General features: G+C 32.6%; 1 protein-coding gene across 1 annotated transcript in view; it reads left to right on the forward strand.

The window, feature by feature from the left end:
- LOC129962786 (metabotropic glutamate receptor 6-like) overlaps nucleotides 1–26983 on the forward strand; it is a 173495-nt gene that overhangs the window by 31290 nt on the left and 115222 nt on the right. The gene's annotated exons all lie outside the window — the stretch shown is intronic.

The following is a 26983-nucleotide window of genomic DNA, read 5'->3' on the forward strand; positions in this document are numbered from 1 at the left end:
TACGCTTAATGATCCCCCCCCCCCTCTCTAAATGCGTCTTTTAGTATGAAATAGTCATATAAAACGTTCATAAATGGTGTTTGATTTGATGGTATTAAAAATGAAAATGGTTCAATTCTTTAGAATTTTGAGAATTAGATGGCAATCAAAACGATGTTACATTAAAAAAAAATATTTTTTATTGCTATATTAAATCACAGTATTTCTCTTTCATATATTATTTGCATTCCTTTTAGTGTGAGTATAATGAGATCTTTTTTTTTCAAGTTGAAATGTTGTGCTTTTCATTCAAATACGAAAAAAAATGGTTTAAAATCGCACCTTTTTTTATTCTTAAATTGGAAATTGTAATTCAAATGTAGTTTCTTTCTTCTATAGTTTCGAATCTAATGTGGTTAGTACTATAACACTATTTCATATGTGTTTCCATATCGCCTATTGCTGGGGGGAACCTCAGATATGAGGATGAGAAGTTTCCATCATGGTGGTTGGTTCTCGTCAACTTGATGGGTACAGAAATGGTGTGGAGTCGACTACCTTTTACCGATGATAGGATATGTTTCCTATGGGAAGTGTTATACCGTGGTTGGTGATGGCCCTTAGGACTGAATCTTAGTTTCCGCCAATACTGTCGCGGCGGTATGGTCATTCAGATTTATTTTTGTATCTTTTACTCACTATCTCTCCATATATTCTACTCGCTGAATTCTTGATTGTTGTTCTGCTAGAGAAACATATTTAAGATTGTTAGTTTTTTTTCAATGTTCATTGACTCAAAGTCTGAAATAAATATTAAATCAAGCAGAAAAGTTTTACTCTTGGATATTTTTACTAATTTGTCTTCATAATAATATGATAAGGAATCTCTTAATAAGGATCGATTATATGGTCTTTTTTTGTTTTAAAATAAAACCTACGAATCATTCAGAAATTTCCCTATATACAGCACTTACCACTTGTTCTGATTATAGCATGGAATGGAATGTATACGAAACAAACCGATTCTAGTCATTAACAATTCGATTGCAGTGATTAATTTCTATGAATGTACAAGAAAGTCTAAGGCCTGCAGTAAAGCCAAAGACAAGATCAATATCTCCATTAACTCTAATTCTTTTCTCAGTTCTGCCTCCTTACAGTCCTATGGGCGATCAAAAGAAATTTGCCAGTTTCACGAAGAGCAAAGGTCTATGTTGAATATGAAAGAAAAATGTGATTTTCTGAAACAATTTTTTTCTTAAATTTCCTAGTTGTTGCTTAATTCATTGCTGAAATATAGGATTGGTACTGAATCTAGTAGTCCAGAAGAATGGCATTTACTAAAATTAAAGAAATATTGGAAGGATGCGGACGTCGAACCCGCATTGAAGGAGTTATTTGTCATAATAAGGGAAAAGAATCGACGAGTGAGTGTTCCATTGCTCTGTCAGATGTCCGAAAATTTTAAGATCATTCCAATAGCGTCCTGACTCTTTTGATGAACATTATATTCATATGAACGATATATCTAACGGAGGGTTGACAACCTAAAGAATAAGTTAGTCTCGATACTTTTTAAGAAAGATCAAAAACTTAAATCTCCTTGATTTTTTCAAATATGTCCCGGGTATTTATTTTTCTAAGAAAAACTAATGAATAAATTGAACAGTGTCATCTGACGTTTTTGTTATTGTTTTCAAGCTTTTTAGTTTCTCTAATTACTCGGATGTAGTCATAACTCTGTCTCGGACTCAAAGTAATTTCGACAAGCGGTGTCCATTGCATATTCTTTTGGAGAAATTTAATGTTCGGCTGTTTTATTCGCTGTCTGACACTAGATGGTGCACTTCTGGAATTATCAGTGTGCTTTTGTATTATGTACTGATTAGTATTGTTACGAAATTTCCGGGGTTCGTTTGGATAGTGGAAGTTATATGGTGTGAAGAACGCTCATTCACCAGGCGGCAGTAGAAAATAAAACAACGACGTTTATTTACACGAAGACACACAGGACAGCACAAAGACGACAACTATATACAGCACAGAAGACGATTATCTTCAGCCGAGATGTGCAGCATACAACAGATTCTACTGCAGACAGTAGCACACAGCTTATTTCAGCACTAGCTTCACTCCGTCGCTGGTCCGCTTATCTCTGGAAGGCCAGTTCTTTTATCATCGGTTCCGACTACTCTTCTCTGTCGCTTCCGACTACTCTTCGACTCTGCTGGTTCGCGACTCAATTCACCGTCACTCCCCGATCTCGATGATAGCTTATCGGGGCACCCGTCCTTGGAATAGGACTATCCCCTTAAATGACAAAAACTGGTGGAAAACTTGACTTTTAATATATTGCCATGATTACTGTGATGGGTCTTGACTCTGCGGTGGAAGGAGAGTAACTGCCTTGGATCTTCAAACGAATTTTGGTCTTTGCAGGTGAGGGAGAGTGGGTGAGATGTCTCGGCCAATAGGAAAGCTGGTTGTCAGGGGAGTAGTAGAGGGTGATGCAGTGGGTTTTCGGAGTTCGGTGCGGGATAAACTATTGTAGATAGGTGACCAATCAGAAAGCTGGGTTATTGCAGAGGATTAACTTTACTTTTGTTGGGACTTAGCCGATCAGAGCGTTAAGGATAATTAGCTTTTTCTCTTCTTTATTACTTATTTTCCTTGCAAGTTTCCCCGCATCCATTAACTTGGGGAATTCCTGAAGTATTTCTCTAAGTTCTTTTATTAGTTGCATGGTTTCTTGGAGTGAGGAGATTTCTTCGTTAGCCGTCAAAGTGGGCTCCGTGTTCTGTTTTCTGGGTGGGGAGATGGGTTTTGGGTCTTGTTTTCCTTGGTTTTTCTTGGTTATTTCTGCGTAGGAGATTCTTCCGTTTGAGGTTGTAAGTTTGGGGAATTTAGAGCATCCTTTCCAGGCGGCTGTGTGACCGGTTTCGTTACAATTTACACACAATGGATCTTTGATTTTTTCCGTGATGCTACAGTCCCTGGTTGCGTGGGTTCCGCCACATCTGATGCATTTCGGTGACATTTTGCAATTTCTTGCTGCATGGAAAAAGCCAGCACAGTTATAGCACATGGTAGCGGTCGTTTTCCTTCTGTAGCTTTCTATTTTGATTCTAAGATGTAGGAGGGATTTTTCATTGTAAATGTTGATGGAATTTCTGGTTTTCTTAACTTCCAGTAGGAAATTGGGAGATTCTGTTGATAACGTAGTTTCTTTCTTCAAATTCTTTTTTGATTTCCTCTTTATCTGCGTTAATTGGGAGTCCTTTAAGGATAACTTTTAAGGGTCTTTCATCTTGATTTTCTGATAAAATATATTCTTCTTGATTTTCAGTTAAAGTTTCTATGATTTGGGTTCTCTCTTCTTCGGTTGCTGGGTGTATTGCAATCATGTTTCTGATGAGTTTGTTTTCTGTTTGGGGGAATTTCCTATGGATTTCTTGGAGCGTAATATTGTATTTGCTTGATAATTTCATGTTTATTGCAGCGGGCCTGTTAGTAGATTTTTCTTGGATTTCGCTAAGTACTTTGTATCTGTTAGATGTGTCCATGTTTTCAATATTTTCCTCAATTTTCTTGATCTTAGCTGCCTTTTTGGGGTTAACTTGTTGGAAAGTTTCGGTCTTATCATCATCAATCTTGTGTTTTTCTTGGGATACGTTATCGATTTCCATTTGTTTATCATACTTTACCGCAAGATCGATCTCAAAATTGGGATAATTGCCGTCGGTGTTTTTCCTAGCTCTTATGTTTGCCATAGCTTTTCGTACTTCCTTACTAAATGGAGTGTTCAGAAAATCTGAAGTTCCCTGTTTTTCTTTATTGCTACTAATACTACTAGCCTGGGATTTTCAACATTCCTTGACTTGTTGCTTCCCCTATGGGAATAGAGATCATCATCATCACCTTTAAAGCCTACTGCCATAATTCTACGATTTCTGCCTGAGCTGCTCGTTGAGAGATTGCTTGAGCATCTTCTATCAGAACGTCCGTCTCCTTCCATGGCTGGAGACCGAATCGTCGAAATGACGTCACCGTCACTCCCCTGAAATAGCAAAGATTAGTGGAGTACCCGCCCGATGTGGGCTACCTCCAACATAGCAGATATAGATGGCCTAGCTTGACATAAGTTTCTATAGACTGTGACGTCTCCAGTGATGGTTGAAGGAGAAATGAAGCAGTATCGACTGATGAAAAGTCGCATGGCAGGTGAGGGAGAGAGGGTGAGATGTCTCAGCCAATAGCAAAGCAGACGGTCAAGGGAGTAGGAGAGGGTGAAGTAGGAGCACTTTTGGTCTTGAAGTGGGGCCGGAGCCGGATAATCCATTGTACCTGGGGGACCAATCAGAAAGCTGGGTTATTGTAGTGGGATGTCTTGCATTCTGAGGGGACTTAGCCGATCAGCGCGTTAAGGATGATAAGCTTTTTCTCTTCTTTGTCGTTTGTTTTTCTTGCGAGTTTCACTGCCTCCATTAATTTGGGGAATTCCTGGAGTATTTCTTTGAGTTCTCTTATGATTTGCAGGGTTTCTTGGAATGATGATATTTCTTCATTAGCCATTGAAGTGTGCACCGTGTTCTGTTTCCTGGGTGTTGAGATGGGCTTTGGGTCTTGTCTTGGTTGATTTTTCTTTGCTATTTCAGCGTAGGTAGTTTTCCCGTTGGAGGTTATAAGTTTGGGGAATTTTGAGCATCCTTTCCAGGCAGCTGTATGGCCAGTTTCTCCGCAGTTTACACAGACTGGATCCTTAATTTTTTCCGTGATGCTACAGTCCCTGGTTGCATGGGTACCACCACATCTGATACATTTCGGGGTCATTCTGCAGTTTCTTGCTGCATGGAAAAAGCCAGCACAGTTATAACACATGGTGGCAGTCGTTTTTCTTCGATAGCTTTCAAATTTAATTTTGAGATGTAGTAGGAATTTTTCGTTGAATATGTTTTGGGCGTTTTCAGTTTTCTTAATTTCTAGGAGGAAAATTGGGTAAAGGGATTGCAGCTTGTGGTTTTTGAGCTGGGTAATTCTGTTTACCTTGTAGTTTCTTTCTTCTAGTGCTTTTGTGATTTCATCTTTTTCTGCATTAATGGGGAGGCCTTTCAGGATAACTTTGATAGGTCTTTCGTCTTGGCTTTCTGATAGAACAAATTCTTCTTTCTTTTCAGTTAGCAGTTCAATGATTTGTGCTCTTTCATTTTCCGTTGCTGGGCTGATTGCTATCATGTTTCTTATCAATTTGTTTTCTGTTTGGGGGAACTTTCTATGGATTTCTTGTAAAATTACGTTGTAGTTACTTGTAAGTTTTAAATTAATGGTGGCTGGTCTGTTCAATATTTTTTCTTGGTTTTCCTGCAATTCATTTAGTGCTTCAAATCTATTCGATGTATCCATAACTTCATGCTTGTCCTCGACTTTCCTTATTTTGGCGGCTTTTCTCGGGCTAACCATTTGGTAGCTTTCTTCAGTATTGGTATTTTTCTTGTTATTTTCCTCCGGTGTGTTATCAATATCCATAGATTGAGGTGGCTGCTTTACGTTATCAGGGGTGTGCCTTTCGCAGTTTTCCAATGGGCAGGGGGTTATATCATCCAGCTCGCTAGCGATATTCCTGATATCCACTTGAATTTCTTTCAATTTGGAGTAGTCCTCAAGATACTGGGCTGTGTGTTCAAGTTTGTTTTCTTTCATCTGTTGCAACGTGTCTATGAAAGTCGACGCAGTGTAATTTAATCTTAACATTCTTTCTTGGGATGTGGAGATGTAGGTGCATAAGTTCCTATTTCCATCATGGGTACGGCATCCTTTATTGATGCATGGTTTTGCAGAGTTAAGTTTATCTTTGTTGTAATCAATTGTTCTGTTAAGGTCATCTAGACGTTTCAATAGTTCCGCCTTTTCAGAGAGACTACACTCTCCATTTAGCTGTCTTTTGACGTTGTAAGCTTTACAATCAGCTGAGTTTATTTCTCTTTTCCAACTCTTTAATTGTCGGCAGTGGTTTTGAATGCTTATAATGAATTCTGAAGCGCAACTGGCTTTTCCACTGTAATAAGACTTATCACTAAGAACACTCTTGCAACTACTAGAGTCCTCAGAGCGTCCGTCTCCCTCCATAGCTGGAGACTGAATGGGCCGTCACTCCCGTCACTCCCCGGCGGCTGCAGCTCCTTTTATAGGTCTCAGGAGGCGGGGCTAGGAGCCTCTCAACCAATCAGGAGCGTTCGAGGCGTATCTCCGTTCCTACTGGACGGAAAATTCTTGATGTTTCGGGTATAATCTATTTTGGCGCCAAATTTGCCAATTTCTTCGCCAAGTCGCCAAATGGTCGCCAAGTTTGTCGCCAAGCTCTGGGACCTCCCATGGAACCAACTATGCTGGAAAGCCGCATCACAGATTCGTAACAGTATATTTTTTTGTATTGGAGATTTTTAAAAAAATTTATTTTCATGAATTGTTCCCATGTAAGTATACAGGATAAAAATAAATCGGCATACCAACTAAATCTGCTGTTGTTTATTGTTCTCAACTTTTCATTTATATTGATGACAAATTAATACTGAAAAAAGTGACAAATTGTGTAGGATTTGCCAGTTAATAATAGGCTGGACGTCATAAAGCGTATCATTGGTTATTGGACTAGGACATTTAGCCAGCAGTATATGTAAATTTACCGTCAACATTTCGTGTCGATTCACTAATTAACATTGCATGGAGCAGTTAAACAACTTTCAGACACGAATTAACTCCCAGTCTTAAGAAGTTCACAAAATATGATTATACAAATTTAAAAAAAAATTACACGCAATTTACATGAAAGTGTATTAATTAAATTCCAGAAAAAAGTTGCAAGAAGAATACATTTACTGCTCAGTAGAAAAGTCGAAATTACCTAAGAAAGTTTCTTTAGTTGTTTTAATTTGTGGTTTAATGGGTGGTTCAGTTTTTTACAGTTTTAAATACAATTAATTTTGCCTTCGATTTTAAATTGTCATTCCCAAATAAAAAGAAATTTCATTTTAATGAATCTATGCACTTGATAAACATTGTTATTATCAATATTTATTCTTAAATTCCATTATTTATTCTTGGTTTTTATATTTAATATTATACTTCTTTCTTGCATTATTATTTCATTGATTTAATTCTTCTACTTAAGATTCGGTAGAAACTTTATTTTGGCGCAACATATCTAATATAAGGATCTTCGGCCAGAAAATGATTTTAAAGAGAGAAAAGTCTCTTTTTGTGCATCGTGGCCAAAATTCCCACTTTGATAAAAAAAAAAAAAAAAATCTTCTGTACTTAGTGATTTAAGAGTTAAGAATTGTTCGCGCAACGCAAGGGAACTGAAATGCGGATTGCAGAGCACTTCTTAAAACTCTCTTTATTTCTTCTCTAGAGTGCTCTTTAAAAGAGTTTCCGCACTTAAAAGACTTTCTGAAAAGTTTTGGTCATGGCAGTATAAAGAAGCAGTTTTTTAAAAACTATATATAATGGGTCTTTTTTGCGAATAAATATTTATTGTTTGTTTTATAATGCTTTCTTTTAAGTGTTAGGACTTTTTTTAAATAAAAAAGTATTTTAAATATTTCTAATTTATTGTTTTCTAAAAATAGTTTTATTTATATTAAAAGATCTGGCTTTTCAAGCAATTGAAATGAGTTTTAATTGCCCTAAATGGTTCATGCATTTAAAAATGCAGTAAGTTTCTGTGTACTGTTGCAATATTAATATGGAGGTGGGTAATCAGATTTATATAATATTTAGCAATAAATCAATTTAATGTTAGTTAAACTGTACAATATTTGTATGTTTCAAATAATTGATTGGAATGAAAGTTAACAATAAAAATTGATAAGAGTAGAATTGACCAGGGAAATCGAAATCATTAGTTGAGATATGAAATTATTATTAGCAATACTGGTTTTAGCTGATGAGACATAAATTACTATTAGCAACGCCGTGTTTAGCTGATGAGACGTGAAATTATTATTAGCAGTGACTCTTTTAGCAGATGAGACATAAAATTACAATTAGGAATACCGCTTTTAACTCATGCGACGTGAAATTATTATTAGCAATATCTTTTAGCTGATGTGATATAAAATTACTATCAACAATACCGCTTTTAACTGTTAAAACATGAAATTATTATAGAAGTACTCTTTTTGCTTATGAGACATGAAATTACTATTAGCAATACCGCTTTTAGCTGATGAGGCATGAAATTACTATTAGTAACACTTTTTTTTGGTGATGAGACATGAAATTGCTATTAGTAATACTACATTTTGCTGATGAGACATGAAATTATTATTAGCAATACCACTTTTAGCTGATGAGACATGAAATTGCTGTTAGCAATACCACTTTTAGCTGATGTGATATAAAATTACTATCAGTAATATCGCTTTTAACAGATATGAACATGAGAAAACATGAAATTGCTATTAGCAATACCACTTTTTGATTATGAGACAAGAAATTAATATTAGCAGTACCGCTTTTAGCTGATGAGGCATGAAATTACTATCAGCAACACCTTTTTTAGCAGATGAGACATGAAACTGCTATTAGCAATACTAGATTTAGCTGATCAGACATGAAATTATTATTAGCTATACCGCTTTTAACTGATGAGACATGAAATTATTATTAGCAATACCACTTTTAGCTGATGTGATATAAAATTATTATCAACAATACCGCTTTTAACTGTTAAAACATGAAATTATTATAGAAGTACCCTTTTTGCTTATGAGACATGAAATTACTATTAGCAATACCGCTTTTAGCTGAGGAGACATGAAATTACTATTAGCAATAGCGCGTTTAGCTGAAGCGATGTAAACATATGTCCTAGATCAGTCAAAGTAGATTTTAAATTAGATGCTTTGTTCCAGATAGAAAAAAATGTAGGGAATCTATGCCTATTTTAAAATATACGTTTGGTATTATAAAAAAACAGTGTCGTGTTAGAATTTTTTTAGATTCCTTTTCGGAATATTCACTCCCACCAAAACATGTCCCCTCTGTAATACGAATGAATTAGTTAGTATTGAAATGTAATAATTGTAGACAAATGTACGATTTAAATTTCTTTTGTTCCTGCATTTTTTTTTTAAATCTATATAACGAAAAATTAAATTGTTTTTTAATTTTATTTCATTCAATTTTGGCTATTGTTTTGAATGTGGATAAACAAATTCAATCTTTTTTGACAATAGGGTTATAATACAATAATTCATTTTAGAAAAATTTAGTATTCAAGTTTTTTTTTTTTTTTTTTGCATGCTTTGGGAACAACTTTAAAATGCTCCAGTTAAAATCGATTCTTTGTTACATGTTCGTGAATACATCCATTTACAATTCAGTTTTTAAACTACATTCGAAAAAAAAAATCCTCCTTTGTTGAAAATTAGTTTTCGAATTTCTTTTTAATCTCAATTAGGGAATTATAACAATTAGCATAACAAATGAACAAACAAATGAAATTGGAGTTCTTATTTTAAGGTATTGAATAGAAATATTCTTTCAATCTACTTTTTTTAAAAAAAATCTGTTAATAGGAAATTTGGTATTGTTTTAAATAAAAAATTAAGGAAAATCTGGAAAACTCCGATAACACAGTTATTATCATTTACAAATTTGATTCATTTGTTTCATATGATTCATTAAAAATAAATGAAAATGAAATGTATTGTATGAGTTCAATTTTGAAACAAAAATTTGTTTTAAGCGATAAAAAATATTTTTTCTGAAAAGGTTCAATAAATTATATACAGTATATGCGATGTCCATTTTTATTTTCTTATATTTGAATTCCTCTTAATAGAGTGCAAAAATATCAAGACAATTGTTGTTGTTACTTATTTATGGCACTCGCCATGGACATCCCCGCTGTTACAAAGAATGCGATTTTAAGCCGGTGAGGGAGTGTCCCTTGCTTTTATAATTGCGCCATCTAGGGCCAGGAGAGCGACTTAGCTACACACACGTCACAATCACTTTTTACTTGGGCGGACATCATTCACGCATTTCATTCACAGATCGTAATGTAGACCTGAATCAGGGAACGATCACCCCTGAACCCGTACCCCCAGCGGTATTTCTCTCGACATGAAGAACTTTGTGACTAGCCACCAAGCGCGCGATGAATCTTCGGCCGACGGGGTTCGAACTCGCAACATAAGGGGACGCGAATCCAACGCTCTACCAACCAGGCTATTCTGGCTCTACCATGGTGTTTAAAAGAAAGGTATCTAGTAGCAGGGTATTTAAAATACTTATTGCTAATAGATAGAGGTAAATACGATACATAGATGGATAAAATGAACTTGAAAGTTTTAATTTATGTATTCGACATAAGATCAATTGTTTTATGGGCAAGCGTCGAACGGAAAGTTTCTTTCTTGTCACGAATGAAATAAATACATGGTCCCTAGTTATTGAACTCATTGTTTTAACAATGCGTTTTAGGACAGTTTGAAGAGATATTACAGGTACATACTTTCTGTACTTTATTTACACCTACAGATAGGGTTACGTTTCAGTGGACTATGTACACACTTCGTCGTTTATTTACTCCAACAGATAGAGTTACGTTTCGTAGGACTGTGTTCTAAAGCAGTTTGCAAAGGTATATTAAGCGCATACATTTTCTCGTATACGTGGTATAGAGAAAGTATAGTAAACGTACGTGGTATAAAGAAAGTATAGTAAACGTCAAAGTATTCCAATTCGAGAGTTTGACATATCTCTATGTTTTAGACCTTCTTGAGTTGGAAAAATACATTTTTGGAAAATGTCTGTTCGTCTATCTGTCTATGGCAAAGTTAACTCTAAAACGATCTGATCTAGACTGTTGAAATTTGGTATATTGTATTTACACCAAATTTGCAGATTTCTGTCAAATTTGCAGCAAAATCTTTTCAGAGGAAGTCCATCTGCCCAGCTGTTCGAATGTAAGTTGCCACGATAATTACAAAAGGAAGAGAGCTAGATAGATAAAATTGGGTACGCAGATTAACATGTGAGCGTATAGTATACTTGTCTTCGGTCTATACTTTCAGAAATAAGTAAACGAAATAATTCAAAAACACAGATTTGAATATATCAAATTTGGTAAAGGAATGCTCGATTCCCTTTAATGCATAATAAGGTTAGACAATTTTAATGGTATTTTAGACTACAAGAATATATATATATAAAAGGAAAATATCATTGTTGAATTGTATTTTAAAATACATTTTATTGACTGTTTGTATATTCATATGTATTTATTAATACGATAAGTTTAAAATGAAACAAGCTAGGTAAATGTAATTTGGAGTATGAATTGAAATCAAATGTATAGAGTATCAATTTTTGAACTAAATTGGCCATCGTGAAAGGTTTGAAATGAATGCTCGATTCCCTTTAATGCATAACAATATTAAACAATTTTAACGATGTTTTAGACAACAAGAATATATAAAAGGAAGATATCATTGTTGAATAGTATTTTAAAAGTTATTTTATGCATATTTTCCACCCACATCTTTCCTTCCAAATACATATTTTTCATTTCGCGAACATTGAATACATTTTTCCAGGCTTATTCCATTCTTTCTGCCAGATTTCTTCCCTTGGCATGAAGAATATCAGAAACGCTTATTTGATAGTTCTTTTCAAGCGGAGGAAATATTTCAATAAAAAAGCTATTCTTATTGAAAGCGCCGAATTTGGAAACGGAACATTTTTCCTTTTCATTTTTGAATAGAATATGAAACTACAATTGTTGCGTATCTTTGTGTTGCTGTAGAAAAAAAAAGATGATTCCGAAAAGGCACAGGAAGAAGTCTGAAGTAATGCGATGCTGATATGATATAGTATGGGATTGTCATATAAGGATTTATTCTAACTGTGCATATATTCATACCATGTATGAGAAAGAGATTCGAACTATTTTTGCAGTTCGACTAAATATGATAGCTGCGTAGTATAATATGTATTTTTGACATTCATAGAAATTTTCGTTGATTCGAAATATTTCTACAACTATTAGAATGCCTGCAATTAGGAGAAACATCTCGCTTCGCTGAAATAATTTCTTTTTTTTTGTATGCGAAGTAGAGGAATTATTGTATTCAAAATATTTGAGCTCGAGAATTTGACGAATATCACCGTTTCTTTATGTTCGGAAAATATATTTTTGAAATTATTTCTGTCGAAAAACGGTAACTCAAAAATGCTTTGAACCGGAAGATGCTTTGGTGCATAGACTCACGACCCAAATTTGTAGCTATAAAATTTTGAACTGGAAGTCTGTCTTTCTGGCTGTTCTATAAAAAGTGAGTTAGATAACTCTAAAATGCAAAGGATTAGATAGATAAAATATAGAACATAGGTTTTGTATCTAAAGTATCGATTCCTGTCTACAAAATCTATCCGAACCGGAATTTTGAACCAAATCTGTCAAAGGATTGACCGTCTGTCGACCAGTATTTTCTTATGCATATAAGCGCAATAACTTAAATCAATGGAATTCGGTAATTACAACTGCAATTCGGTATCAAATTTTGGTTTCAATCGGTAAGAGGAAAAAAAAGGCTTCCAAGATACATATTAGTTTTCTAGATTCAGAAAAAAAAATGCTGGATTATATTTAGCTAATGATCTATTGCATTTAGATATCAAGCTCACGATCTATTCTATTTACATTTTAAGCTAATGATCTATATTTCATAATTTTTGTTCACTAATACCACGAAAGGCATTCTTGGTCTTATCCAAGATCCATAATTTTATACGGGAAATATAGTGGATTATAAGTCTTTAATTGGAGAGTCTGCGAGAAAGTTTGGGAGAAACCACTCCAACTGGTTTCACATAGAATGATACAACTGTACAATAATGGCATAATGAGATTTATCTAAAATAGGCGTATATTTATAGTATGAAAATTGGAAATGTTTTATCTTTTTTGTCAGTCTAAATATGAAGGCTGCCTAATGTTTATTAGAAGTATCAGCATATTCATAGAAATTTCTCTTAATTTGTAAATATTTTGCTGATAGCAGAATGTTCTGAGAAGTAGCAGAAATATCTCGTTTCTAAAAACTCCCGACTAAGTTTTTTAAACAGAAGGATAAGACAGCATAGAAGGATAATTAGATTTTATCCAAATTGGACGTGTATCTCCGGCATCAGTAATGAAAGGATTCAAAATATTTTCACGTTTTTTGTTATTGGTTAAATATAATGGATGCATAGCCGCTGTTATAAGTGTTAAAGCTTTCATGGAAGTTTCGCTTAATTCTCAATATATTTGCTGATCGTATAATGCTCTGAGAATTAGTAGAAATATCACGCTTCATAAGAAAAAAAATGTTTCCGAGAGAGTGCACCGTTTGATTTTTTGAATAGATTGAATAGATTTATTTCATGTTTAATCTGAAGGTAATTATACTTATTCAACTGATAATTTTCTACAAGAGTTTAATTCTCAGAAAAATTTGAAAACGTGTCCAAAATATTTTAAAAATAAGTTAAAGAAATCAGTTTTTTAAGTACTCTCGATTACAGCATAAATACAGACCATAAGGAAATGAACATCCACATTGAACATATATAATGTAAAAGATTAACTTAAATCTGTCTTAACTTAAATTTTTCAAGTTAAAATCATTCATAATTAGAAAAAAAAACATTTTTAATTTCCCTATATTTCGAATTATAAAAACCAATGCTTTTGCAATTAGTTTCAATATCTATATGTCGTACATAAATAAGAATATTTTCTAATTCGAGCCTTCAACTGTTAAATATGCCTTCAGGCATTCATTCCTTAATGCAGCATTCTTTTTTTTTCTTGTGTACAGCCATCAAACAAAACAAAAATAAATGAATATTGTTTGTAATGAGTTGCCACAAAAGCTGATTTAGTTTTTTAGTTTCTGCTTCATTCTGCATTTTTCTTTTTAGATATGTGCACAATAACCAAGAATGCCATATTAATGCAGCTTGTAAAACTGCATAAGCAGATGCTATTTATAAGCGTAGTAAACAAAACGAGTTATAGAATTTTTTTTTTTATTTCCCAGCTCTTAGGAAAGAGAGACTGAGAATTGTGTATCACAAAATATCAGACGAGTCTATTTCCAATAGGAGACGTCATTACTGTCATATTTCATACATTCTTATTATTTTTTCTTTCATTGACAGTTACATATTTTCTTCCTTCCAAGAAATACACTCTTCAGTTTAAAGTGAAGGCCAAAAATCGTCTAATGAAATTAGAAGTACGCAAAAGCGGAAAAGAGAAATAATGCTTAAGGACTTCTTAGCAATACGAATTAAATATCTTTAGTACTCAAATTTAACACACAAAATTAGTGTTAAAATTGAAAATTATAATTGGAATAAAGAATTTATTTCATTTTCTCTAACATTATTCGACTTTCGAACTATAATATGCCTTCAATACTTTACTCATATAATAACGCTTTACTTAAATAAAATAAAAACTATATCATACAAAATAATATGTGATTCATAGAAATTTGTACGCATAAGTGGTAAAAAGATGATAATATTAAGAATTCGTCATATTCAAATTTACACTCATAGACGCATTGCATTCAAAGGGTGATCGAAACCTACAACTTTAGTGATAAAAGTGCATATAAAAATTTCATCGCGTTTGAGGCATTTTTTAGTAACCTTATTCTCATAAACCATAATTTCAGAAGCATTTTAACAAGTAGAAATGTATGAAATGTAGAAATTCATATAAATTCGAGGTCAAACTTTTTTGTTGTTACTTGTATATTTCTTATACCAGAAAATAAAATAGTGCCTTTCAATCCATATATTCGAGTTACATTTTTATTTGGATATATTTTTTTCTAGAATTTTGTGGCATAACTCCAACATTACTCTCTAGCCAAACTATTGAATTGCTACTAGGAACATATGGTTTCAATAATTAACTAGAATGCTATTAGTAATTTTTTCTAAGATTTTCATAACCATTTTATTAAAACCCATGAAATGAAAAAACTGCTATTTTTAATGAAGAATAAAATTTTGAATCAACTATATTGATGTATGTGCTTAAGAATCATATGAAAAAGCAGTTAATCTCTAAAAATTACGGTTACAATGACACAATTTCAAAAGTTTCAAATGGCAACACCAACTTTTTTTTATTGGAATGCGTTCTCCAAAGAAAAAAGCAACAAGAAATACCACTAGAACGGTACCTGTAGAACGAAAATCAGCATCGCTTGACAGACTAAGATAAAAATATTAAACAACCAATTTGGACACGGAATCAATTATTTTACACCCCAATTTTTCCACTTGACCTCCCTAAATTGCGATAACAATTTGCATGTGGCAGATGGTACTTAGCACCAAAGCACGTACCATGCCGAGAGGGAATCTGTTGAACTTCCCGTTTCTTTTAAGAACACCACAGTTTCTTTTTCTTTCCTTCTTAGTCTGTTTAACAATGGTGAATTTTGTGCTACAGATAACGTTCCAGTGGTATTTATTGTTTATTTGGTATATTGAACATATCCCAATAAAAAATGTTGGTGCTGTCATTTGAAAATTTTCTCGCCGTAGCCGTAACTTTAAGAGTGTTAACTGTTGTTTTTCATGAACTCATATCTTGAACTCATTTCTTGAACTCATTTCTTGAACTCATACCTCAAATACCTTCAACCAAAATTTTATTCCGTTTCTGTGAACAATATAATAATTACGGTCTAATATATCGGGATAATTATTTTTTAATCACCCAGTTCATGACTAAAAAGAAGTTATACCAATCACAGTTGCAAGCTAATCTTGATTTTAACAGTGATATTCAGATAATACTCGAAAGAACATGCTTAGCACAAAATTTACCAAATCTCCTAAAAAAAGAAATTTGACTTTCATTTTCCCCTGATTGTTACATAATCAATCAAAACAAAATGGTTACAATATGCAATTTATCACACTGTAAGGGTCTGAATAATCCTTTTATTTCAGATACCCCATATATCAGAAGCATGACAGGCCAATTACTCTATTTGACAAATCGTGAAGATAGACTGCTGTAAATGACGTCTTTTGGCAGATAATGATTCTGTGGCCATGCCTGTCTGACCAATAATTATCTAACAACAATTTCATATCAGGAATGCAGGGTAATAGGAAAATTATGTTTTTATGAAGAGATTTACATCTTTTAAAGCAATTGACATTAGGTCATTTTTGCTTAAATACCCACTATAGCACTCGATAAAAAATAATTGGCACACTTTATTGGTAAAAATTGGTTTAAAGAAATGCAAATTAGGATTTAAGAATTGAATTTTACAAAAAGTATAAAGTTTTGGAATTTGAATCTTAAATCCGAGTAGAAAAGGCATTAATAATTCGAGAGCGACACTCTTTTTTATCTTGTGCTGATGCTTAAGCTAACGTCCAAGTCAATGAGTTAACCTATTAGTTTGCTAAAAATGCTGCATTTCCTAAACAAAAGCTTAATGTCACCGATCGCTACTTCTTCGTAAAATATGAATATATGACACAAGCGATTCATGAGTGCGTAGTGCAATTTGTATCTTCCCTAAACTAGCTAAGGAATATAAAATCCGTATCATTTGTAGCCAGTTATTAAAATAGCCTCTCAGTTGTCATTCTTATCCCTAAGTAATGGGCGAATCCTTCGCAAGAAGTAATTTTCGCAGGTAGGAAGGGAAGTTAAAGAGAAAGTGGCACACGAGATAAGAGTTGTTATTTGTGTATTGAGTTGCAACGTAACACTTTAGCAGTTATGTATGGCGTTAAACCGTGTTCTTATTTAAACTCAGTGTCAACAAATTATCTTAATACATTGGTTCAGCATTCTTTTATAGTGTTTGGAAAATTATTATATACTATAAATTCCTTCTATCTGAAAGTTTTAGCATGAGATGAAGTATAGATTGCATTTGATATTTTATAAACTTAGTAAATTATTTTTATACAATGAATACTGACGAAAAATGAGAAAATTGGTATTGATCTTTCTTTAAAGATGTAACATTGTTTACTTTATTACTTTTCTATTAATTTTTATGCTAATCAAGCTGATTATTTTAAAGTTGTGTCAAAACAAAATATACAAATGAAAACTCTTAATCTGCTGCTTCTCTTTCTCTCAAACATATCTACCTACTGTTATATTCAAAAATCCTCCTTACGCATACCGATACTTGAGGAAACGTTTATTTCTGGGAAATAAGGGTGATAGGAAAAATGAAAGGATGAGATGTTTAGATCTGACAATAGTGTCATCTCAGATTATTCGCAGAAGTAGGAGGGATGATAAACTCTCATAATTCTGCGTATCATCCCTTAGCGAAGTATAATTGTTGGAAAGTGCAAGTGTCGGGATCCTAAAACGAACAGTACGAAAAGTATTTCTGGTGATGAACTATATCATTCCATATGGATAAGTTTAACGATTGATTCATTAGAAATTGCTAATTCATCGGAACATAAATTAACGTTTCTAATTCTATGTTCTTTACGCTAACTCTGTTTTTATCCCCTTTTATAAGTTAAACATGGAGTTGCTATCCAAATACATTATTAGATAACACATAATTTAAACTCCAGCAGGGCCTACCATTAGTTGCAGAGACTCACCTTTCACTAGTCTTCACATCTTAGAGAATACTAATGGCTTAGGATACCTAACTGTCCTACAAATATTCCAAACCAGCATTTGGAAATGGAATGAACTTCGAAACTGGTTAAAGGGTTCATTATATTTATGTCTTTAATTTATTAATTGTTAACAAATATGCAATATAGTTTTGGTCCAGTTCATTTGCTTCGCGTTTGCATCGCTTCAGATCAATTCTCTATCAATTGTACCATTTATACACCCTCAGTGTTTCATCACTTCTACAAATTCGTTGTTCTAGATCACATAATAATAGTTGCCTTGGATCACATAATAATAGTTAATATCGTGGCCTTGGATCACATGATAATAGTTAGGTTTAATATCAAGATATTCTGAAATAAATGGTGCCATTTTGTAGAAGTTTTCTACTCTTTAGAATTATGTAATTATTTTGAATCTAAGCTTGGCAGAAACTTTTTAAATTTGAAATACCCCCTGATATTTATAGTATATATTTTATCCGCCATATTTTGAAAATAGTGAGAGATAGTGAACAGTTGTCATAGTGCGTTATGACCTACATGCATGCTTTTCCATCACACTCTTCCATTTGACAGACCAGATCAGTTTCATACAGTATGCATGGCGATGGCACGATGAATAATCAAACTTATGCAGATTTTAGTCCAAAAATGGATATTACTTACAATTTAACCGATAAAACCGATGTATGAAAACTTCATCCAGGTAGCTAGCAGTCTTTTTGAATTATTCATGGATTCGTTCTTCCTTGATGAATTCAGTTCAGATTTTGATTAAAATCTAGAATTTTGGGCATAAACATTTGTACCAAATATAATTACACCAGTTCGTTGCGGTTTCGAATTGTAATATTTCCATAGAGACTTAATTTTGATTTTCGTCTTTTATTTAAAACGTAGAATTTGATAAAGACAAAAAATAATAACCTGATCACAATAAATCGTATAATCGCATAACCATTGAAATACGAATAATTGATCCTCTATTTGCTTGTTTTTAGAATTTTCAAGCTTTTTATTTTAAGGAAAATTGGAAACTATTACTCAAGAAAAGAATTACATGAGATAGCACCATTAGATCAAGTAAAACTTCGCATGCCCTGATTGTTATGCTAAAACATTCAGATATCCTCCTTCCTTAAAGAGTACATTTGCCTGATATTGACTTCTGCAGCTTCTCCGCCTATAATCCGAAACTCTCTTTCAGTGAAGCTAGCAAAATTTGCATTTAAAATTGAGTCTGCTGTTGGTCGAAACCTTATATAAGGTGCTTTCGGATGAATTTATGCTTAATAGTCAAAATATATTCTTTTGGGAATTAGAAATTTCATGATGGCATCAAAAGGAATAAAAGTTTTCTTAAAGGAAAATGGCTGAACTTTACATAAATGTAAGCGTGAAAGTATTCAGTTGAAGGCATTTCGTATGCGTCGCGAAACAGTAATTTTAACCCTGAAGAAAATATCCGGTTTCTTCAATCAGAAAATCATGAATACATTTTATAAATAATTGTATTTTTATTTAAGAATTCGTAAAGCCGAATTTCATATTTTTCGCTTTTTATGTTAACAATGTTTATTAAGGCAAATGATTTGAAAGAAATATTAGAATTTTCCGGAAAACGCCAGTAAGGCTTGAAAAAGTAGATAAAAAAGAAGTCATCTTCAACTAAAACTAATAAAAATGATGGAATTTTGAGTAGTGTTTGAGATATTTTAAGTAACAGTGAGATAATTATTTGTAAAATTATTTCCAAGTGTCGTTGCTTAGCATAAAATGTTTAAGTTACTGATTTTGTTTATAACTACTGGTTTTCAGTTTATTCAACAGAATGTTAGCATTTCTGGGTATGAAACCGTTAACTGTAATACATATATTTAAAATTTTTCCTCTTAAGTTGATAAAATTGAAAAATATAAATTCAAAGAAGTGTACTACAAATTATTATATGTAAAATTAAAAATATATTCAATAAAAAAATAAAGTGGAACTGAAAATCTCCCATTCTGACTTAATGTCTAAAGAAGGAATTAAAAAAAAAATGGTTTTTACATTGATGACTGAATAGTTTTATGGAATAAAAAAAGCAGTTTGAACTTAATCGTGAAATGTGTATCTGTTTAAATTAAAAAAAAATATTGAAATAAAAGAAAAGAAAAAGGAAATTGGATATCGATAAAAAGGCATCTTTGAGTTTTAAGATAGTGAAAGAATAATTTTTGCGAGATAATATTTTTGGAAGATATAGAAAGAAAATTTAAAAATTTGTGTAGTATTTAATTAATATATTTTAATGAAACTTCCGATTTTTATGATTTTACAATAAACTCCTTTATTTTTTCTTAAAGAGCAAGTTTGCTAAATGTTATCAAAATTATAAAATCTGTAGATTTATATAAATGAATATAAAAATCCTTAATATGCACATATAGATGGATTTTTAGATTGAACATTAACAATATCTTATGTATGCACCGCAAATGTATCAACAGAGTCTTAAAAATAAGTTAGGTAATAATTTTAGCATCAGAATTACAGACGATTTAATTTGGAACAAACAATAAAGATGATAAATAAATCTACAGAAAATAACTTTAAAAAATGAGGAAGATCGACCTAAAAGTTCACTTACAAAAATGTACACTATACAATACAACCACTATAAAAGTTTAAAAAAAATTCCATAGAATTATCTGTAAAATTGTTGAAGGTATTTCTGATTAAAATAGTGAACTTTCCGTGACTTGAAAAAGGATTCTATCTAAAAATGAAAAATCTATTCTCAGTTACAATTATGCGATTTTTACTAATTTAGCAAGGGCGAAGTGAAATGTAAGCAAAGAAGAAAGTAAATAATAATAATAAGAAGAATTAAAAATAAATCAGAAAACGCATTCAGGGCAGAATAGAGGGAAGAGTCATGGAAAGTTCATAATTTGAATTGTAAAGATTCTCTGCCAAATTTACAGATATCACAGGAAATTTCTTCGTGTGTTTTTATTATGGTATAGCGTACATACACTCATGTTCATAAATTAAGGATAATGCAAGTTCAGGAAAAGAAAGAGTCAGAATGAAAACAAATGTGACTTATTTGTAAAGCCTATTTATTAAACAAAAGGTAATGAGCGAAGAAATGCTATATGTTTGATATCATTAATACAAATTGCGATTTTTTGCTCCCTTGACCAAATTGCAAAAAAAAAAAAAAAAAAAAAAAAAAACTATTTACAAAAACCAATATTACATGGTTGGTATGATGGTTAATACATAGTATGTCTCCCAGACGATGCAATGTAGTCCGAACAAAGCCTAGGCATACTGAGTATCCAATTATCGATTTGATCTTGGGGAATATTACACCAGTCATGAAGCAATGCTCTCCGAAGTTCCGGTAGACATGTAGGAGGTGGTTGACGGGTTGCAACTCCTCGGCCAAGCATGTTCCACACATGCTCTACTGGATTCAAGTCCGGTGAGAAATCCATACGGGTGATATCCTCCAATCGAAGGCATTCATGTTTGCACTGTGAAAACAGGCGTTGTCATCCATAAACACGAATTCTGCGCCCATGACGCACCGAAACAAAAGTACATGTTGTTCCAGAATGACGTCCCGATAGATTTGGCCTGTCATGGTACCAATTTGAACTTTCAGGTCAGTTCTGGAACCCAGAATAATTTCTCCTCAAACGAGCAATCCTGCACCACCATAACGGTGTCGTTCAAGGATGTTCTCTTGGTGGTAACGAGTACCTGGCATTCTCCATATGAAAGTCCGGCGAAAATCAGACTGCAAGCTAAACCTGAACTCGTCGGAAAACATCACACAAGCGCACTGTTGCGGTGTCCACAATGCATGCTCTCTATTCCAGAATGACAGCAGGCGACAGTGAGTTGCAGTAAGTGGAACGTATCTGACAGGCCTACCAGCGTATAGACCAATCTGCCCTAAGTGTCTGTACACGGTCTGCCTTGAAACTGCCGTACCAGTGGCTGAAGAGAGCTGACGAGACAGGTCTGATGCTGTGCTTCGTCTGTTTCTTTTGGCAGTAACTGCCAAATACCGGTCCTCATTCGGCGTTGTAACTCGGGGGCTACATGTGCTATAACGTCTACTCACATTACCGTCATCTAGGAATCGTTGCCAAAGCTTGGAGATGCCACTCTGGGCGATTCCAAGTTCCTCGGATACTTCCAGCTGCGTACGACACATTCCAGATGGCCGATAATTCTACCACGTAAAAAATCAACCATATGCATTCTTTGTGTCATAACTATGCGGTTATTATACTGAAAGGATTATAAAGCGCTTGCGAACAATTTTACTTCTATGCCTGTATTCCTTATACAACACTCTCGTCATTGGGACGTATTATTGGTGTCATCTGGTAGCTTCTTGCAATTTGCATATGATTTTTGAAGATGTGTGTAGTCATTTTACGAGTGATATGCGTTGTTTAGAGTTCGATTTCAGCGTGACTCTGAATTATCTTTAATTTATGGACATGAGTGTATTTCTAATGGACTCTTTGGTAGCTATCCTTTAACTTTTATGTTATTTTTATAACTTCCTTATTTCGCCGCCAGTAATTGCTGTAACAGTACATTCTGTCTAGCTACTTTACTATATGCACTCTACTTTCCTAGAAATACGAAACGCCATTTTGAATTTAAAGGACTTAAAAAGAATGTTTACTATATAGTTACCGGTCGCCCTGTAGACTATATAAATATAGATAATAATTTTAACTAACCCGTTGAAAAAATGATTCTTTTCCTACTTCTAACCAAATATTACCTGTCAAAAATTAAATTATCTAAAAATTATAATCTCATACATTTTCTTATAGAGTATAAATTCAAAAATTATTTTTCACAATCTTTTCCCCAAACATTTCGTTTTTATTCAGAGTAAGTTTCTTTTTATTCATGGTTCAAACACGAGAACTTGTTAAAAGAAAAAAATAAAATTTTCCCTCCATCATAAAAGAACAAAATATATCGTTAAAAGAAATCGGTGCATCTTTCCTTTTCTATGAAAAATGCATGTCATATATGATATATTTGTTTATTATTTTGCTTCGAATTTTGAAAAAAGTTCAGTTAATCAAATTTTAAACGAAATTTTATAGCTTTTCTTCGATAATTCCGAAAAAAATTAAAGCACAATTTTCAAAGGATCTGAAAATTTAAATTTTGTATTTCTTTGAGAATCTAATTTATTTTCAAGACAGTTTTTTTCTTATAATTTAAAGAAATTTTAAAAATACCTTTTGATAGATTTTATAACAATACATTCATTATCGTCATGAAATTCAATTTTTTCATTTTTATTACAAATATTTTATTTTTATATTTCCTTTCAATGCTGATACCTTTATGTTTTTTTTGTACACGATATAAGGATTTGACTTTTTTTGTATTTTATGTAGGTTTCATTGCATATACTCAAGGCTGTTGTTAGCCTAGTATATGCGATGTAACGAAGAAAATTTTTTCTAGTTTGTACACATCCAGGTCAATTAACGGGAGATTAATCATTGATATGTAATTAATACATAAGTACCAGAAACCTGAATATGTAATTTGGGAACTTTTTCCAATAATTTAAAACCAAAATTTATCATACAATTACAGTTGCTTCCACAAGATTACAAATCAAATTCCATATATTTAATTCATGCATAAGGATAGGCAGTCATCTAATGGATGATGATTTGATTCTAAACTTGATGCGGACTTATAGTGTAAATATTTAATCTGTGTTACCATATTTAATCTATCTAGATATTACATTCTCTTATACGTAACATAAAGAAAGTAATGTAATCGTCAAAAAATTGGAATTCTGGAATTTGAATCCGAAAATACATTTTTGGAAAATGTCTGTCTGTGGAAAAGATAATTCAAAAAACTCCTTGAGATAAACAGATGAGCTTTGATATAAGATCTTTATACCAAATTTGTAGATTTCTCTCAAATTTTGAGCAAATTCCGATTAGAAAAAGTCTGTCTGTCCGAATGCTCGATTATAAATTATCACTATTACTAGAAAACGAAAATTACTAGATAAATAAAATTCGGTATTCAGATTTAGCATCAATACCGTAGAAAAATATCAATATTTGAGTCAAATCCAACAAGGATTTGTACTGTTTTCGACTGTATTGTCAGAAACATGTAAATGCGATAACTCAAAAACGGAATGACTTAATATATTAAATTTTGTATATCATTTTGTGAATACAAATTTATTTTGCATCAAATTTTGGTTTCAATCGGTCGTGAAAAGTGTTTATAAAAAATAAATAGGATTTGTGGATACTATTAACCGCAAACCAGGGGTAAGGCCCCAAAACATTCGCCAAGTATGCCATAAAAGATCCAATAAAAATGTTAAATTCATGCCATAAAAGATTCAGTAAAAATGTTAAATTCATGCCATAAAAGAAACAGTAAAAATGTTAAATTCATGCCATAAAAGATTCAGTAAAAATGTTAAATTCATGCCATATATTAATATTTCATAGTTATTATATGCCAATGACATGCAAAACATTCTCCAGATAGGGTTATTTTATTGTAGAATATGCGAGAAAGTTTTAGGGAGACCAATACCACTAGTTTGCGTTCTCTAGTTATTATATCCACTTGCACTTAGACAGTCTGGTAAGTTTCCTGTAAAGGGATTTCGTTCAAAATTTGAGGAATATCTAGTCTTAGTTAAAAAAATTTCTAAATTGTATTCATGGAAAAACAGATATATTTTTCCAAAATAATGTCGTTCGAATTCTTGGAGGTCCTTGGAGTTTAGTCAAAAAATACGTTCTCTTTGTATACTGCATATACGAGAAAGTAATAAATGCGTTATAGTTTTCTGATCCAGGTAATGGCGGCGAGAGAATACGGGGACTAGAGGAAATTTTATTGAATTCGAATCGATGAGGCATTCATTTTAGGATGGTCTCTTTGTTTCAATAAGTTGGTGAAACGTATCTAAAACACAAATTCGATTTCCGGATATTATAAACCCTGTGCCAAGGATGAATAACTGAAAACCTCATTAAGAATGACAAGATAGATTCAGTAAAAATGCTAAATTCAAGGCCAAAAGTTTATATGGCGTAACTAGTGTGAGCCAATGCTATGGAAGGCCTTCTTTGGCATGATATGTGAAAAAGTTTAGAGGGTACCGTTCCTACTGGTTGTGTGCATGTTACAGTAATTGTGATTAATCAGGTGTTTATACATAATTAATGATGGTTATTCATAATCTTATACAGTTGCACAATTTCGTTAATCGTTTATATAGCTAGAAAAAAGGAAGGGAATAATAAAAGGTAGCAATTTTCTTTTCCCCTTAATTATTACAAATAAAACAACTGTAAAAGTAGATAATAGTTCTCATCATAATGAATAACTTTGTACAAAAGTTACTTTTTAATCTACCAATCTTTTAGAGTCATTCGATAACATTGCTTGTATATAAAAACCTGTAATATGGTTTTTTCTCCGAATTATTATATTTCACCTCATGTTTGGTGACCTCAGGGTAATATCTTGACTTTGAGAGCGAGACTTACATCCAAGTCAAAATTGTTATTCTCTTATGCGTGGTAGAGAAAGTGTAGTAATTATCAAAAAATTCGAACTCGATATTTCGATGAATCTCCATGTTTTGATGAATAAGGCACCAAAACATTCGCCAAGTATGCAATAAAAGATTCAGTAAAAAATTAAATTCATGCCAAATATTAATATTTCATAGTTATTGTACGCCAATGACAAGCAAAACATATTGAATATTTTGATGAATCTCTCTGAGTTCGAAAGAACACATTTTTGGAAAATGTCCGTCTCTGGAAAAGATAACTCAAAAATCCTTTGAGCTAGTTGGTTGAAATTTGGCATACGCTCCTTACACTACATTTGCAGATGACCGTCATATTTTGAGTAAAATCTGTTCAGAGGAAGTTCGTTTGTCCGGCTATTCGAATATAACACCATAGCTGCAAACGAAGAGATATAGATAAATAAAATTCGGTCCACTGATTTAGCGTCAGTAACGTTGAAACGTATAAAAGTTTGGGCCAAATCGAACAATGGGTTGATTGTCTGTTGATCTGTACTTTCAGAAACATATAAACGCGAAAATTCAAAAATGCAATGGCCTAAATATATCAAATCCGGTATTAAGTTTTTGTGACAACATATGAATTTTTTTGTCAAATTTTTGTTTATATCGGTTGGCAAAATAGCATATGAAGCACAAATTAGATTTTCGGATACAATTAATCGAATGCCAGAGATTAATCGCCAAAAACTCGCCAAAGATGACATGATAGATTTTATTCTAAATTCTCTCCAAATTTAATATTTCGTAGCTAGTGTGCGCCAATGCCATGGAAGTAGTTCTTTGGCATGACAAGTTTATTAGAGAGTGTGTGAGAAAGTTTTGGAGAGACCACTCATGCCGGTTGGGCACATGTTACGGAATTGTTATTAATCAGGTGATTATGCATAATTTACTGTGATTATTCATAATCAACACTGGACTAACGAACATTGTGAATAATTCTGGATTAATCACATTTACCGTAACATATACATGCAATATATCCACATTTCACTGTTACAAAATGGCGAATTTAATTGTGATTAATCAGGTGATTATACATAATTAACTTAATTTGATTGTGAATAATCACTTAATTAATCACATTTACCGTAAAATATACATGCAATTTATCTGCATTTCACTGTTACAAAATGGCGAATAAAGTTGTGATTAATCAGCTGATTATACATAATTAACTGTGATTATTCATAATCAACACTGAGCTTAAGTTGATTGTGAATAATCACTGGATTAATCACATTTATCGTAACATATACATGCAATATATCTGCATTTCACTGTAAAAAATCACGAATTTAATTGTGATTAATCAGGTGATTAAACATAATTTACTTAAATTGATTGTGAATAATCACTGGATTAATCACATTTACCTTAACATATGCATGCAATACATCTGCATTTCACTGTAAAAAATCACGAATTTAATTGTGATTAATCAGGTGATTAAACATAATTAACTTAAGTTGATTATGAATAATCACTGGATTAATCACATTTACCGTAACATATACATGCAATATATCCGCATTCCACTGTAACAAAATGGCGAATTTAATTGTGATTAATCAGCTGATTATGCATAATTAACTGTGATTATTCATAATCAACACTGAATTTAAGTTGATTGTGAATAATCACTGGAATAATCACAATTAC

The sequence above is a fragment of the Argiope bruennichi genome, chromosome 3 (assembly GCF_947563725.1).
Source record: "Argiope bruennichi chromosome 3, qqArgBrue1.1, whole genome shotgun sequence".
Classification (NCBI taxonomy): Eukaryota; Metazoa; Arthropoda; class Arachnida; order Araneae; family Araneidae; genus Argiope; species Argiope bruennichi.